The sequence below is a fragment of the Choloepus didactylus genome, chromosome 16 (assembly GCF_015220235.1).
Source record: "Choloepus didactylus isolate mChoDid1 chromosome 16, mChoDid1.pri, whole genome shotgun sequence".
Taxonomy (NCBI): Eukaryota; Metazoa; Chordata; class Mammalia; order Pilosa; family Megalonychidae; genus Choloepus; species Choloepus didactylus.
Window position 1 is genome coordinate 45,197,141 of NC_051322.1, and position 17,864 is coordinate 45,215,004.

The following is a 17,864-nucleotide window of genomic DNA, read 5'->3' on the forward strand; positions in this document are numbered from 1 at the left end:
AAGACTGTACCATTTTGCTTTCCTCCCAGCAGTGTATGAAAGTTCTAGTTCTTCCACAGCCTCACCAACACTTGATATGGTAAGTCTTCTTAATATTAGGCACTATACTAGATGTGCAGTAGTATCTCAGTGTGGTTTTAATTTTCATTCCCCTAATGACTAATGATGTTGAGCAGCTTTTCATGTGTTTATTTGCCATCTTTATATCTTCCTTGGCAAAGTATCTGTACAAATCTTTTGCCCATTCTTGACATATGTCTTTTTTGAAAAGCAGAAACTTTAAATTTTTATTAAGTACATATTATAATTGGTTCTTTTATGGATCATGCTTTTGATGTCATATATAATACATCTCTGCCTAACCTAAGGCCATCAAGATTTTTCCACATTTTTTTTCTTCTAGAAGCTTTTAAAATTTTAGGTTTTATACTGAGGTCTGTGGTCCATCTTGAGTTAATTTTTCATAAAGATACTGTGGGGTTTGAGGCAAGGAGGATGCAAAGTTCCCTTTTGTCCTCAGATGATGTTCATTATTATCCTAGCTAATAACATTCCCCCTTTGATTTCCAGTAATGTAAATGCTAATATATAAAGTTAATTATTAATACATCTTATGTTAGATGGCAAGAGGGTAAGAGAAGGAAGAAACAGACATTTTTAAGGGGCTCCCTCATAAAGCTGGGAGTACTTTGGTGCTCACCAGGGTGTCTTTCTTAGATTCAACTAAACATTCAGACCTTCAAGCCTACAATCCACTACCCTTAGAATAAGATTCATTTAGAAGGACAGGACAGAAACCACAGTTTGCCAGCAGACAGCATCAAACATTCCTATTTTGTGGGAGTAGTACTCACAGTGTTTTACACAAGCATCAATGATCTATTCTCTTTGCCACTCCCCACTCCCAGATGACTGCTCAGATGCGAGGAGATAAGACTCACATAAGACAGCTATGGGAACCACCAGAGTTAGAAGTCCCATATACTACAGAAGGTAATAACTCTTGTAACAACTTCAGAGTCATAGCTTCCTGATCACTTTAAGGGACGTGCCCAATTACAGGAGTCATTGCACTCAGGGAGGCCCAAAGCTATGGTATCTCAGTTATTTTATAGTTCATTTATAAATCTAAATAACTCATGGGTCAAAGAAGAGATCACAAGAGAAATTAGAAAATATTTTAAACTGAATGAAAATGAAATGCAGCACATAAAAATTTATCAAATGCAGCTAAAGCAATGTTTAGAGGAAAGTTTATAGGTTTAAAATGCCTACACAGGAAAAGAAGAAAATCTCAAGTCAATAACTTAAGGTTCCACCTTAAGAAACTTGAAAAAGAAGAGCAAACTAAACCCAAGAAAAGCAAAAGTACATAAGAAAGATTGGAGTAGTAATCAACACAACAGAAAAACAATAAATATCAATGAAAACAGCGAAACAACAATAAAACTGATAAATGTTTAGTAGAATGACCAAGAAAAAGAAAGAGAGCATATAAACTACCAAAGACATAAATGAAAGAGGGGACATCAATACCAATCCTATAGAAAGTTAAAGAGTATAAGGGAGTACTATGAACAGCTTTATGTCAACACATTACAGAACTCAGATGAAATGAACAAATTAGCAAAAAGATATAAACTACCAAAACTGTCTGAAGAACTTATAACAACACATTGAATGGGTAATTAAAAATCCTCTAACAAAGAAAAGCACAGGCCCAGATGGACTCTGGGATAGTGAATTCTATTAAACAGTTAAAGAACAATACCAATCCTTTACAATCTCTTCCAGACAATACAGGAGGCTAGTGTTACAAAGCCAGACAAAAGCATCATGGGAAGAAACCACAGCCCAATATCTTTAATGAATATAGATACACAAATCCTTAATAAAATATTAGCAAGTCATTCAGTAAGATGACCAAGTGAGATTTATCTCAATAATGGAAGGTTGATTTACTATCCAAAAATGTAATCAGTATCTTTAGAGATTTAAATACTCCACTCTCAACAATATCCATAAATAGTAGAATGAATAAATATTGAGATAATCACATAATATGATCTATCAGAAACGAGAATAAACAATCTACATCTACATACAACAATATGGATGGATTTCACAAACAATGTTGAATGAAGGAAGCCAGACTCAAAAGAGTACATAATGAATTTCATTTATATAAAGTTCAAAAACAGGCAAAGATAAAATATCATGATCAAAGTTCAGTGTAGTGGCTACCTTTCTGGGCTAGGAAAGGGTACTCACTTGAAGAGAACACAGGGGAGACTGCTGAGGACTGATAATGGTCTGTTTCTTCATCTGAATGCTAGTAACATGATATGTTGTGAAAATTCAACAAACCGTATGTGCACTCATAAAATCAGCATTACTAACCTCTACCATCTGAATGTTCTGAATTCAGATCATCTTGACACAGGCCAAATTACATCATTTTTTTCATGATAACGCTTCATCCTTAACAGAAATATGTGTAAGACAGAAAGAGACAGAAAAGCTATGGGTTTGAGGTGCCCTTGAATTTTCATTAATGGAAGCATCCTCCAAAATCAATATTTTGATTTATACCTTTGTTTGGCACTGCAGAGATTTCTATACCCCAGCACAATATATACCATAGCAATATCTTTACAAAGTAGAAGAACCACTGTGAACACGAGCTCATTCACAGGCAGATCAATTTTAGAATATAGTACAAATGGAAGTTGAAGATCTGGAAATTGATTTCCTTAAAATAATCCATGAATATATTCCCCCTGGAAAGTCACTATGTACCCCAATCCACATGTAATACATACCACATGAAATACATTCACTCATCCATTCATGCATCAAACATTTACAGTGTCCACTAAACACCAGGAACTCTAGTGGAAGCCATGGATACAGAAGTGCCCACTTGAACTTACACTCTTATGGGGGAGTCAGACATTAAACAGTAAACCATAAATTTATTTAATTGCAACAATGATAAATGCTATCCAGGAAGAGTACAGAGTGTCATAAAAACATATGTGGGTAACCTAAATTAGTCTGAAAGGATTAAGGAAAAATTCCTCAAAGAAAGTGATATTTAAACTGGGGCTTGAAAGGTGAAGAACTAGGCATAGGGAATGGTTCAGTTAGTGGGACCATCATATGATGAGATCCCAAAAAGAAAATGAGTTGACAAAATCAAGGAACAGAAAGAAGCCTGGAGCATTGCAAATGGCTGAAATGTGGTTAGAAAGGTAGGCAATTGCCAGGGGTAGGCCATTTTAAAGACAGTGGACTTGATCATAGGAGTAATGGGAAAACATTAAAAAGTTTTAAGCAGTATGGATGTGGGGAGGTCAGTGAAGTGGCTTTGGCCATAGCCTAAGTGTGGCCATAGCCTAAGTGTATGATGATGGGTAGTTTCAATAGGCATGGTGACAGTGGAGATGGAGAGCAATGGACAGATGCCAGAAGTATGTTGTGGTAGATAAGACCTACAGTGAAATCTAATGCATAGAGTCTTTCTATAATCCTCACTTCTGGAGTGTGGCAGAACCTGTGATTCGCTCCTGACAAATAGAATATGACAAAGGTGATGGTATGTCACTCCCTTGATTAGGCTACCATATACGGCATGGGTGACAGAATGTTCTCGCATGATTGTACTTGTATAAAATTCTGTTTTAGCAGACTGAAGGGAGAGTCTCTTGCTGGACTTGAAGAAGTAAGCTGCCATGTTGTGAGAGGACCATATGAGAAGGAGCTGAGTGACTCAGTCCTGTGGCTCAAGGAACTTAACTCTGCTAGCAACCATGTATGTTTCCCAAAAGGACCCAAGCTCCAGAAAAGAACCCAGTTCAGTCATGATGGCAGCCTTGTGAGGCCCTGAGCAGAGGGCCCAATTAAGTCATCACCAGACTCCTGACCTATGAAAACTGTGAGAGAGATAATAAATGTGTGGGGTTTTAAGCCACTAACTGCTATTTTAAAAACAACAGAAAACAACAAAAGTTGGAGAGCATGCAGAGAAAAAGGAACACTCATTCATTGCTGGTGGCAGTGTAAAATGGTGCAGCTGTTGTGGAAGACAGTTTGGCAGTTCCTCAGAAAGCTAAATATAGAACTACCATATTACCTGGAAATCCTACCACCATTTATACTCAAAAGAACTGAAAGCAGGAACTTGAACAGATATTTGCACACCGGTTTGTAGCAACATTATTCACAATTGCCAAAAGGTGGAAACAACCCAAGTGTCCATCAACCAATGAATGAATAAATAAACTGTGTATGTATTCATTCATTATTTATGAATGAATAAATAAACAATGTAATATTATTCAGTCATATAAATGAATTTGAAGTCTTGATACATGCAACAACATGAATGAACCTTGAAGACATCATGTTGAGTGAAATAAGGCAGACACAAAAGGACAAATATTGTATGATCTCACTGAATTGAAACAATCTGAATAATCAAACTCATAGAGTCAGAATCTAGAATATAAGTTACCAGGGGGTGGGGTGGGGATAGGGCATGGAAAGTTAAGCCCTAAAATGTACAGCATTCTTATTTGGAATGATGAAAATGTTTTGGTAATGGATGGTGGTGATGGTAGCCCAACATTGTGAATGCAATTTACCACACTGAATTATATATCTAAATATGATTAAAAGGGGGAATGTTAGATTGTATATATAGTAACAATAATTTTTTTAAAAATCCATGGAACTACATTACAAAAACAGGGAACCCTAGTTAAACCATGGACTATAGTTAATGGTATAATTATAAAAATGTGCTATCAACAACTGTGACAAATGTTCCCACCATTGCAAGTTGGTGGTGGTGGTGGTGTATGAGAATCCTGTATTTGATGCATCTTCTCTCTTGTTTTCTTTATCAATTTGTCAATTTTATTGATCTTCTCAAAGAACAAACTTTGATAATTCTATTATTTTTTTATTCTCAATGTCATTTATTTCTGCTCCAATCTTTGTCATTTCTTTCTTTCTGCTTCCTTTGGGATTAGTTTGCTTTCTTTTTCTAGTTGCTCTAGGTGTGCAAGAAGGTCTTAGATTTTGCTTTTTTGTCAGCCCAGCTAAAGGGTTGTCAATTTCATTGATCTTTTCAAAGAACCAAATTTTGGTTTTGGGTTTTGTTGATTCTTTTGTTGTTGTTGATTCTCTTTTTTTTTTTCCTTTTCATTTATCTTCTCTCTAATCTTTGTTATTTCCTTCCTTCTGTGAGTTTTGGGTTTAGTTTGCTCTTCTTTTTCTAGTTCTTCCAGTTTTGAGGTTAAGTCTCTTTCTTCTTTTTAATGTAAACTTTTAGAGCTATAAATTTCCCACTCAGCACTGCTTTCACTACATCCCATAAGTTTTGATATGTTGTATTTTCATTTTCATTTGCCTTAAGATGTTTCCTAATTTAGCTTCTGATTTCCTTTTTATCCTATTGGTTGTTTAGGAGTATGTTGTTTAATTTCCACATTTTGGTGAATTTTCCATTTCTCTTTCTGTTATTGTTTTCTAATGTCATGTCATTGTGTCAGTGAAGATATACTGTATGGTATCTTCCTTTGTGGCCCAAAATATGGTCTATGCTGGAGAATGATCCATGTGCACTTGAGAAGAATGTGTATTTTGTTTTCACTGGGTGCAGTGTTCTATATATGTCCTTTAGGTTTGGTTACTTTATTGTATTATTCAAGTCCTGTACTTCCCCACCATATTTTTTTTACTTGTTATCACTTATACCTTTGTACATTGTATGTCCAAAAACATATTTACCCATTTATTTTTATGCATTTGTATTTTAGCACCTGTAGGAAATAAGAAGTGGAGTTACATACCATACTATATAATACAATAATACTGGCCTTTATAATTATCCAAATGGCTATCTTTAGCACCGGTCTTCATTTTTTTATACCACTTTGAACCACTGTCTAAATGTCCTTTCCTTTCAGTCTGAAGAACTCCCTTTAGCATTGCTTGTAGGGCCAGTATAGTGATAATGAACTCCCTTGGCTTTTATTTATCTGAGAATGTCTTGATCTCTCCCTCAGTTATGAAAGAGGGTCTCACTGGATATAAAATTCTTGGCTGGCTGTTGTTTCCTTTCAGCCCTTTAACTATTTCAACCCACTGCCTACTTGCCTCCATGGTTTTTGATGAGAAATTGGCACCCAGTCTAATTGGGAATGCCTTGTACATAATGCATTGCTTTTCTGTTGTAGCTTTCAGAACTCTCTCCCTGTCCTTTGCATTCAGTAGTGTGATCGGTCTATGATGGAGTGTATTTTTCTTCATGTTTATCCTGTTTGGTGTTCCAGAGCTTCTTGGATGTGCATATCCATGTCTTTTGCTAAGTTTGTTAAGTTCTCTGTCAGCATTTCTTTAAATATTCCTTCTTCCCCTTTCTCTCTTTCTCCTCCTCTGGACCTCCATAGTGTGAATATTGGTGCCCTTGATGGTGTCCCAGAGGTGTCTTAGGCCATTTTCACTTTTAATATCCTTTTCCTTTCTGCTCCTCAGCCAGACTCATTGCAAGTGTCTTGTCTTCAAGTTCGCTGATTCTTTCTTCTGCCAGCTCCAATCTGCTGTTAAAATCCTCCTGGGCATTTTTCATTTCAGTTATGGTGGTCTTCAACTCCAGTATTTCTGTTTAGTTCATTTTTTAAATTGCTAACTTTTTAATAAAACTCTCATATTGTTCATTCATTGTTTTCCTGATATCCTTATAGTTCTTTTTCTGCACTCTCCTTCATTTCCTTGAGCATTTTTTCCCCATTTTTATTGAGATTGTTCAGATACCATACAATTATCCAAAGATCCAAAGTGTACAATCACTTGCCCCTGGGTACCCTCATACAGCTGTGCATCCATCACACTTAATTTTTGTTCAATTTTTAGAAACTTTTCATTACTCCAGACAAGAAATAAAGTGAAAGATGAAAAAAGGAAAAAAGAAAAGGAAACTCTAATACTCCCCTATCCCTAACCAACCCCCCTCAATTGTTGACTCCTAGTATTGATATAGTATGTTTGTTACTGTTTATGAAAAAATGTTGAAATACTACTAACTGTAGTATATAGTTTGTAATAGGTATATAGCTCTTCCCTATATGCCCCTCTTTTATTAACTTCTAATTGTATTATCATACATTTGTTCTGGTTCATGAAGTGATTTCTAGTATTTGTACAGTTGATCATGGACATTGCCCACCATAGGATTCAGTTTTATACATTCCCATCTTTTGACCTCCAACTTTCCTTCTGGTGACATATATGACTCTGAGCTTCCCCTTTTCACCTCATTCACACACCATTTGGCGCTGTTAGTTATTCTCACATCTTGCTACCAACACCCCTGTTCATTTCCAAACATTTAAGTTCATCCTGATTGAACATTCTGCTCATACTAAGCAAGAGCATCTACATTTCTTCCACAAGGCAGGAGGGAGAGTCAAAGGTAGAGAGGCAAAAGAAAGAGGAAACAAAAAAAAAAAGACAGCTAGGAAGCAGCAAAAGGAAACATAACCTTAAATCAAAGTAGAATAAAGAATCAGACAATACCACCAATGTCGTGTCTAACATGCCTCCCCTATCCCCCCCTCTTATCTGCATTCACCTTGGTATATCACCTTTGTTACATTAAAGGAAGCATAATACAATGATTCTATTAGTTACAGTCTCTAGTTTATGCTGATTGCATCCCTCCCCCCAATGCCTCCCCATTTTTAACACCTTGCAAGGTTGACATTTGCTTGTTCTCCCTCATAAAAGAACATATTTGTACATTTTATCACAATTGTTGAATACTCTAGATTTCACCAAGTTACACAGTCCCAGTCGTTATCTTTCCTCCTTTCTTGTGGTGTCTCACATGCTCCCCATCTTTCTCTCTCAACTGTATTCATAGTTACCTTTGTTCAGTGTACTTACATTGTTGTGCTACCATCTCCCAAAATTGTGTTCCAAACCACACACTCTTGTCTTCTATCACCCTGTAGTGCTCCCTTTAATATTTCCTGTAGGACAGGTGCCTTGTTCACAAAGTCTCTCATTGTCTGTTTGTCAGAAAATATTTTGAGCTCTCCCTCATATTTGAAGGACAGCTTTGCTGGATACAGGATTCTTGGTTGGTGGTTTTTCTCTTTTCAGGTATCTTAAATATATCACACCATTTCCTTCTTGCCTCCATGGTTTCTGCTGAGAGATCCGCACATAGTCTTATTAAGCTTCCTTTGTATGTAATGGATTGCTTTTCTCTTGCTGCTTTCAGGATTCTCTCTTTGTCTTTGACATTTGATAATCTGATTATTAAGTGTCTTGGCGTAGGCTTCTTCATATCTCTTCTGTTTGGAGTACGCTGCGCTTCTTGGATCTGTAATTTTATGTCTTTCATAAGAGATGGGAAATTTTCATTAATTATTTCCTCTATTATTGCTTCTGCCCCCTTTCCCTTCTCTTCTCCTTCTGGGACACCAATGATATGTACATTATTGTACTTTGTTTCATCCTTGAGTTCCCGGAGACGTTGCTCATATTTTTTCATTCTTTTCTCCATCTGCTCCTTTGCGTGTAGGCTTTCAGGTGTTTTGTTCTCCAGTTCCTGAGTGTTTTCTTCTGCCTCTTGAGATCTGCTGTTGTATGTTTCCATTGTGTCTTTCATCTCTTGTGTTGTGCCTTTCATTTCCATAGATTCTACTAGTAGGTTTTTTGAACTTTTGATTTCTGCCGTATACATGTCCAGTTCTTCCTTTACAGCCTCTATCTCTTTTGCAATATCTTCTCGAAACTTTTTGAATTGATTTAGCATTAGTTGTTTAAATTCCTGTATCTCAGTGAAGTGTACGTTTGTTCCTTTGACTGGGCCATAACTTTGTTTTTCTTAGTGTAGGTTGTAATTTTCTGTTGTCTAGGCATGGTTTCCTTGGTTATCCAAATCAGGTTTTCCCAGACCAGAACAGGCTCAGGTCCCAGAGGGAAGAAATATTCAGTATCTGGTTTCCCTGCAGCTATGTCTTAGAAAATTGCTCCACCCTTTGATGCCTCAGGTCACTGTGCTTTTCTGCCCAGCAGGTGATGCCTGTTAGCCTATAATTCTTGACTGGTGTGAGGAGGTATGGCCGTGTTCCCCCAGGCTCTGGGGTCTGGTTCTGAATGGAAAGGGCCCCACCCCTTTCCTCCTAGAGAAGACAGACCCCTCAGGTGGAGGTCATTAGCATTTCAATGGTCTCCCTCTCTGCTTGTGGTGTCTCCACCCTTCCCAGAGTCACAGCCCTGGAAACTGAAAATGACTGGGGCTTTCTCCACTGAGCCGAAAAAGAAACAGATAGTCCCCTTCAGACCCAGTCCAAGGCGACCCTCCGGCTCTCCCAGGTCAGTCATCACCCAAAGCCTCTGTCTGTTTTCTGGGGATGCGTACCTGTAGTGAGCAGTTCACACTCGCTACTTAAAACCCCAGTTGGAGCTCAGCTGAGCTGTATTCGCTTGCTGGGAGAGAGCTTCTCTGTGGCACCACGCGGCTCCGCAGCTCGGGCTATGGGGGAGGGGGTCTCCCGACCTGGTTCCGCAGGTTTTACTTACAGATTTTATGCTGTGTTCTCGGGCATTCCTCCCAATTCAGGTTGGTGTATGATGAATGGATGGTCTTGTTTGTCCCCCCACAGTTATTCTGGATTATTTACTAGTTGTTTCTGGTTTTTTGTAGTTGTTCCAGGGGGACTACTTAGCTTCCACTCCTCTCCATGCCGCCATCTTGCCTAACTCCTCCTTGAGCATTTTTAAGATCATCTTTTTAAAGGCTCTGATTGGAATGTCCACATTCTCATCTTCTTCATTGGTATTTTCTGTATTTTTATCCTCTTCCTTTGGATGGATCATCATTTTCTGTTTCTTTGTTTGTCTTGTACTCTTGTTGCACACTGTACATTTTAATGTTTTAAAAGGCTTTATCCTTTCTATCAGAAAGGTCCGCCTAAAGCAAATGCAGTATACAGGGTTTTCCCTGTCTTTCTTGGTCTCTCTTTTTCTGGGCTTTTCCTTGTTAGTCATTTTGGAGTTCCCCTATTTACAGATGTTTGGCTGTCCCCTCTGTTTCCCAGGGGACAGAACTCATTTCTCCTGATTTGAAGCTGGCAGGATTTTGTCCCAGACTGCCTGCCTCTATAGTTTTTTACACCCCTTTTGCTATCTCAGGCTGCTTTTGCCTGGAGACCAAGATCTGGGAGGAGGGCACAAAGGGGAGGACTTTCCCAAGTCAGTCTTTCCCAGCCCAAACAGGGCCTGGGACCCATGAAGGGGGCACAGACTGACTCCAAGTACCCTTGGGAAGGGATGAGAAAAGGTTCCAGGACCTTCTCTGGCAATTCCCCAAAGGCAAACATTCCTGGCCTGCCCAGCAAATGCAGTCCTTCAACTAACCATCCCCAACTGCCCTGAAGAAGCACAGGCCTTTAAGTCTCTACAGCCACCACCCCTTTCTGTGGAAGGTTGAATCAATGGCTGCTGCCAACTTTGTCCAGGGTGAATTGACACCATAACTGCCCTCAGAGAAGGGCCCAAGTGATCTAAATTCTCTAACCAAGCCATGATCAGTGGTCAGCCGTGCCCACCCATGTTCTTCGGGAAAAGGATTTTTATGTCACTGTCGAGCAGCTAGCCAGGGGCTGGACTCAGCTCTGAGAGTGGGAGACAGGTGCTGACAGCCACCTCACAAAGAGAATAATTTACTGTTCTTTACTGTAACTTACCAGTCTCTTCCTCCCAGTATTCCCTGGATGCTGAATAGTGTTCTTATGGCTTCTGGAGTTCCCAAATTGTTGTTTCAGGCCATTCCTGTCTATTTAATAGTTGCTTTGGTGAGCCCTGGAGCACCAAAATCTACCATCTTCCCACAACTCTATTCTATGTCAACTGATTTTTGACAGTTGTGCCAATTCCACTCAATGGGATAAGAGGAATGAAAAATGAAGAAAACGGTTTCTTCAACAAATGGTGCTGAGAAAACCGGAAATACAAATGCAAAAGAATGAAGGGGGACCCCTACTTCAGACTATATAGAAAATTAATTCAAAGTGGATCAAAGACTAAATATAAGAACCAAAACCATAAAACTCCTAGAAGAAAACCTTGGGAAAGATCTTTCAGGAGTTCACATTAGGCAATGGTTTCTCAGTGTTTACACCAAAAGCATGAGCAACAAGAGAAAAAATAGATAACTTGGACATCATCAAAATTAAAAACTTTTGTGCATCAAAGGACTTCACTATGAAACTAAAAAGACAACCTACAGCATGGGAGAAATATATGGAAACCACATATCTGATAAACGTTTAATATCCAGAATACGTAAAGAAATCCTATAGCTCAACAACAAAAAGACAAATAACCAAAATAAGAAGTGAGCAAAAGACTTGACTAGACATTGCTCTAAATAAGAGATACAAAAGACCAAAAAGCACATTAAAAGATACTTAAGGAAGCAGGCTGTAAGATGGCTGCATAGAGAGGACTGGAAACTAGTTAGTTCCCCTGGAACAACTAACAAACAACCAGGAACAACTAGTAAATAATCCGGAATAACTGCAGGGGGACAAACGTGATCGTCCACTCATTGTACACCAACCTGAATTGGGAGGAATGCCCGAGATCACAGCATAAAATCTGTAAGTAAAAACTACAGATCCAAGCAGGGAGCTCCCTCCCCCCATGGCCAGAGCTGCAAAGCCTCCTGGTGCTAGAGAGCAGCTGTCTCTGAGGAAGTGAATACAGCTCAACTTAGCTCCAAGTGGGGTTTTAATTAACAAACATGGACTGCTCAATACAAGCTACGAATCCCTGACAAGCAGACAGAGGCCTTGAATGAAGACTGACCTTGGAGAGTCAAAGGGTGGCCACAGTCTGGCCCTAAAGGGGGCTTTCTGTCCCTCTTTCAGTTCAGTGGAGAAAGCCTCAGCCATTTTCAATTCCCAGGACTCTGACCCAGACAAGGGTGGAGATAGCACAGGCAGAGGGAGACAATTCAAATTCTATTGACCTCTCCCTAGGGGTCTATCTTCCCTAAGAGGAAAGAGGTAGGGCCTAGCTCTACTACCCGCCTTCCATTCAGAACCAGACCCCAGAGCCTGCAGGAAAACAGCCCTGGGCCACACCTCCTTACACCAGTTAGGAGTTACAGGCTGACAGGCACCATCTGCTGGGCAGAAAAGCACAGTGACTTGAGGCCTCACAGGGTGTACCAATTTTCTAAGACACACCCTCAGGGAAACTGGATACTGAATATTTATTCCTTCTGGGACCCGAGCCCATTTTGATCTGGGAAAACCTGATTGGGGTAACCAAGGGAACCATGCCTAGACAAGAGAAAACTACAACCTACACTAAGAAAAATGAAGTTATGGCCTAGTCAAAGGAAAAAACTTACACTTCAACTGAGATACAAGAATTTAAACAACTAATAATAAATCAAAACAAAAAGTTTAGGGAAGATACGGCAAAAGAGATGAACGGTGTAATGAAAACACTGGACATACATAGGGTAGAAATTGAAAGTTCGAAAAATCAACTGACAGAATCTATGGGAATGAAAGGCACAACGCAAGAGATGAAAGACACAATGGAAACAAACAACAGCAGATCTCAAGAGGCAGAAGAAAACAGGAACTGGAGAACAAGGCACCTGAAAGCCTATACACAAAAGAACAGATAGAGAAAAGAATGGAAAAAGACAAGCAATGTCTCTGGGAACTTAAGGACAAAATGAAAAGCAGTAATGTACGTGTTGTTGGTGTCCCAGAAGGAGAAGAGAAGGGAAAAGGTGCAGAAGCAATAATAGAGGAAATAATCAATGAAAATTTCCCATCTCTTATGAAAGACATAAAATTACAGATCCAAGAAGCACAGCATACCTCAAACAGAATAGATCTGAATAGGCCTATGCCAAGACACTTAATGATCAGATTATCAAATATCAAAGATAAAGAGAGAATCCTTAAAGCAGCAAGAGAAAAGCGATCCATCACATACAAAGGAAGCTTGATAAGACTATGTGCAGATTTCTCAATAGAAACCATGGAGGCATGAAGGAAGTGGGGTGATATTATTTAAGATACTAAAAGAGAAAAACAAATAATCCTATATCTGGCAAAACTGTCCTTCAAATATGAGGGAGAGCTTAAAATATTCTCTGACAAACAGACAATGGCAGAGTCTGTGAACAAGATACCTGCTCTACAGGAAACATTAAAGGAAGCACTGCAGATAGAAAGGAAAAGAAAGGAGTGAGAGGTTTGGAAAACAATTTTGGGAAATAGTAGCACAGCAATGTAAGTATACTGAACAAAGATGACTGTGAGTATGGTTGAAAGAGGAAGGTTAGGACCATGTGGGACACCAGAACAAAAGACGAAAGAAAAAGACTGGGACTATATAACTCAGGGAAACCTAGGTTGCTCAACAATTGTAATAAAAGGTACAAATATGTTTTTACATGAGGTAGAACAAAGAATGTCAACATTGCAAGGTGTTAAATATAGGGTGGGATTGGGGGAAAAGTACAATCAATGCAAACTAGAGACTATAATTAGAAGAAACATTGTATTATGCTTCCTTTAATATAACAAAGGCAATATACCAAAGCTAAATGCATATGGGGCAGGGTGGGGGAGGATAGAGGAAGGGTATGGGACTCCTGGCATTGGAGATGTTGTCTGACTCTTTATTCTACTTTAGGTTAATGCTATCTTTCCTTTTGTTGCTTTCTAGCTGTCATGTTTTTTTTTTCTCTCTCTCTCTTTTTTCTTTTTCTTTTTTCTCTCTGCCTACTTTGACTTTTCCTCCTTCTTTGTGGAAGAAATGGAGATGTCCTTATATAGACAGTGGCGATGGTGCTGAATACATAAATATGTGACTATACAGGGAACCAATGATTGTTTACTTAGGACGGAATGTATGGTGTGTGAACAAAACCATCTTTAAAAAATTGGGTTGATGAAGAAATCTTGAGGGCATGATATTGAGTGAAATAAGACAGACACATAAAGACAAATACTGCAGGGTCTCACTGATATGAACTAATTATAATATGTAAACTCATAGGCATGAAATATAAGTTACCAGGATATAGAATGAGGCTAAAAATGGGGAGCAATTGCTTATTTTGAGCAGAATGTTCAACTAGGGTGAACTTAAATGTCTGGAAATGGACAGAGGTGATGGTAAGATGTTGTGAGAATAACTAACAGTGCTGAAAGGTGTGTGAAAGTGGTGGAAAGGGTAAGCTCAGAGACACATATGTCACCAGAAGGAAAGCTGGAGTTTAAAAGACAGGAATGTATAGAACAGTGAATCTTGTGGTAGATAATGTCCATGATTAACTATACAAATATGAGAAATCTCTCTCATGAACTAGAACAAATGTATGACACTATAACTACCAGTTAATAATAGAGAGGCATATAGGGAAAAATGTATACATATTGCAAACTATATACTACAGTTAGTAGTATTTTAACATTCTTTCATCAACAGTAATAAATGTACTGTACCAAAACTATGAATCAGTAATGGAGGGGGGGTGGTTAGAGGTATGGGAGGATTTGAGTTTCCTTTTTTTGTCTTTATTTATTTTCTGGAGTAATGAAAATGTTCTAAAAATTGAAAAAAAATTAATTGTGGTGATGGATGCACAGCTGTATGATGGTACCATGGGCAACTGATTGTACACTTTGGGTCTTTGGATAGTTGTATGGTATGTGAACAATCTCAATAAAAAAAAAATATATATATATATATATATTTTTTTTTTTTTTAAAAAAAAGACTGGGAAACTCACTCTGAAAAAAAATTTTAAAAAAAGATACTTAACATCATTAGTCATTAGGGAAATGCAAATCAAAACCACGAGATACCATTTCATGTCCACTAGAATGTCTACTATTTAAAAAATGCAAAATAAGAAGTGTTGGAGAGGATGTCAAGAAATGGGAACACTTGTTCATTGTTGGTGGGAATGTAAAATGATGCAACTGCTATGGAAAACAGTTTGGTGGGTCCTCAGAAAGGTAAATATAAAATCACCACATGACCTGGCAATCGCACTTCTAGGTATATACCCCAAAAACTGGAAAACAAGAACTTGAATAGCTATTTGCACACTGTGGTAGTTTGGCACTGTTATGTACACCAGAAAAGGCCACGTTCTTTTAATCCATTCCTGTGGGTGCAGACCTATTGTGGGTAATACCTTTTGGTTAGGTTATTTTAATTAAGATATAACCCAGCCCACTCAATGCGGGTCTTAATCCTTTTACTGGAGAGGATAAAAGACAGCAAAAGCCCAGAAGCTCAGAGAGAAAAAAAAAAAAAACCCTGGAGGAGCTAAGAGAGGAAGCCACTGAAGCCAGAAGCTGAAAGCAATGAAATCCAGGAGAGAAGGACCAGAGGCCACCAGCCATGTATCTTTCCAAGTGATAGAGGTGTCCCAGATGCTGGTGGACTTTCTTCAGAGAAGGTATCGTCCTATTGATGCCTTAATTTGGACATTTTCATGACCTTAGAACTGGAAATCTGTAAGCTAATAAATCCCTTTTATAAAAGCCAACCCATTTCTGGTATATTGCATTCTGGCAGCTTTGGCAAACTGAAACACACACCAATGTTCATAACAGCATTATTCACAATTGCCAAAAGATGGAAGCAATGCACGTATCCATCAACAAATGAATGGATAAATAAAATGTGTGTGTATATATAAATACACACACACACATTATATATATATACACACACACACATATATATACACACACAATGGAATATTATTCGGCTGTAGAAAAGAATGAAGTTCTGATTCATGTAACAACATGAATAAACTTTGAAGACCTTATGTTGAGTGAAATAAGCCACATGCAAAAGGACAAATACTGTATGATCTCACAGATATGAAATATTTAAAATTAGCAAATTCAAAGAGTCAGAAACTAGAATATAGCTTAGCAAGGGCTGGGGTGAGGGTAAGGAATGGAGGGTTCATGTTTAAATTGTACAGTTTCCATTTGGGTTGATGGAAAACTTTTGGTAATGGATGATGGCGATGGTAGAAAAACATGAACATAATTAATAACACTGATTTATGTATTTGAATATGGTTAAAAGGGCAAATTTTAAGTTTCATATATTGTGTCAGTTTGGATATGTTATGTCCCCCAAAAAGCCATTTTCTTTAACACAATCTTGTGTGGGCATATTTATTAACCTTTTTTATTAGGGTGTGACCTCTTAATCGAATGTTTCCATGGAGATTTGACCCTGTCCATCAGAGTAGGTCTTGATTAGTCTACTGGAGTCCTTTAAAGGAAGCTCACACAGAGAGCAGAGAGATGAAACACCTCCCCCCACCCCGCCCTGGGGATATGCTAAGCCAAGGCCCAGCTGCTTGGTGACACTTAGAGACTGTTGGAGATGTGGACAGAAGGATGTTTGGTTAAGAGACAAAACCAAGAGTTTGCCCTGGAAAAGCTAAGAGAGGCCCAGAGACATTTCGGAGAATGCCATTTTGAAAACACAACCTGGGAGCAAAGGAACAGCGGACGCCAGCCACATGCTTTCCCAGATGACAGAGGTGTTCTGGACACCATTGGCTCTTCTTCAGTGAAGGTATCATCTTGTTGATGCCTTAGTTTGGACACATAGAACTGTAAACTTGTAACTTAATAAATCCCCTTTACAAAAGCCAATCCATTTCTTATATTTTGCATAATGGCAGCATTAGCAAACTGGAATATAAATGTTACTGGAGTAAAAAGTTTTTAAAGCCATAGGATTGTACAGAACAACTGTGAATCCTCATGTAAATTTAGTCTATAGTTAATAGTATAATTAAAATATTGTTTCAAAACTTGTAACAAAGTTTCCACACTTATAGAAAGTGTTTATAATAAACTGTGAATGTGAAGGGAGTATATACAAACACTATTTTCTGCATGGTTTTTCTGTAAACCTACAACTTCTCTAATAAAAATTAAATTAAAAAGTTAAATTCAATGAAAATTTTAGTTTCTCAGTTCCACTAGTCAAATTTCAAGTGACTAAAAGCCACATGTAGTTAATGGCTCCCATATTGGACAGCACAGATACAGAGCATACCTTGAAATACCTTGTTGTCTCTTCCAGTCATTGGCCATTACATTTGTCAAGGTCTACCTTAACTGTATCATTTTTTATTACTCTTCTAACTTGTGTTTAGAGTCATGATAGAAGCTTCCTCAACTTTTTTCCTCTAAATTACAGTATTTCTCCACTTTTCCTACTATTCAGGAAGAAGTCATTCCCTGATTTTCTGAGACAAACAACTCCGTCCACCTCTACTGCCTCCTTCTCAATCAACTATCCCTCTTTTCTTCCATCTTCAATTTCCCTGCCCACTCACACTTTGCATTTTTTTTTTTTTTTTACAAACATGTTTAGGTCTCTACTTCCTTAAAAACACACAGAACAACAAAACTTTCAATCCTGTTGCCTACTCCAACCAGTTTTCTCCCTTTTTCCATTCTTGCAATGTCACATTTATCAAAAGGAATTATTGTCTGATCTCAGTGCCTTACCACACATTTACTTTTAACAATTGGCAAGGACATTCTGCAGCTAACATCCCTCTCTGGCCCTTTTCACCTTAGTTCTCCATCTCCTTGAGCTTTCTGCAGGATCTGACAGTCACTTCTCCCCTACTGTGAAACACTCTTTCTCTTAGCTTTTGTGGTGTTTGACCCATTTGCGCTTTCCTCTGAATAGCTCCTCTTCAACTGCTCTTCCTCTCCCCACCTCCACACAATGGCATTTCACAATTCCCT

The 17,864-nt window shown here is 38.3% G+C and overlaps 1 protein-coding gene across 3 annotated transcripts in view; it reads right to left on the reverse strand.

Annotated features, from left to right (window-relative positions):
* The window catches only part of LOC119511523 (zinc finger protein 271), a 309,072-nt gene that overhangs the window by 290,222 nt on the left and 986 nt on the right, over positions 1–17,864 (reverse strand). The window lies entirely within an intron of this gene.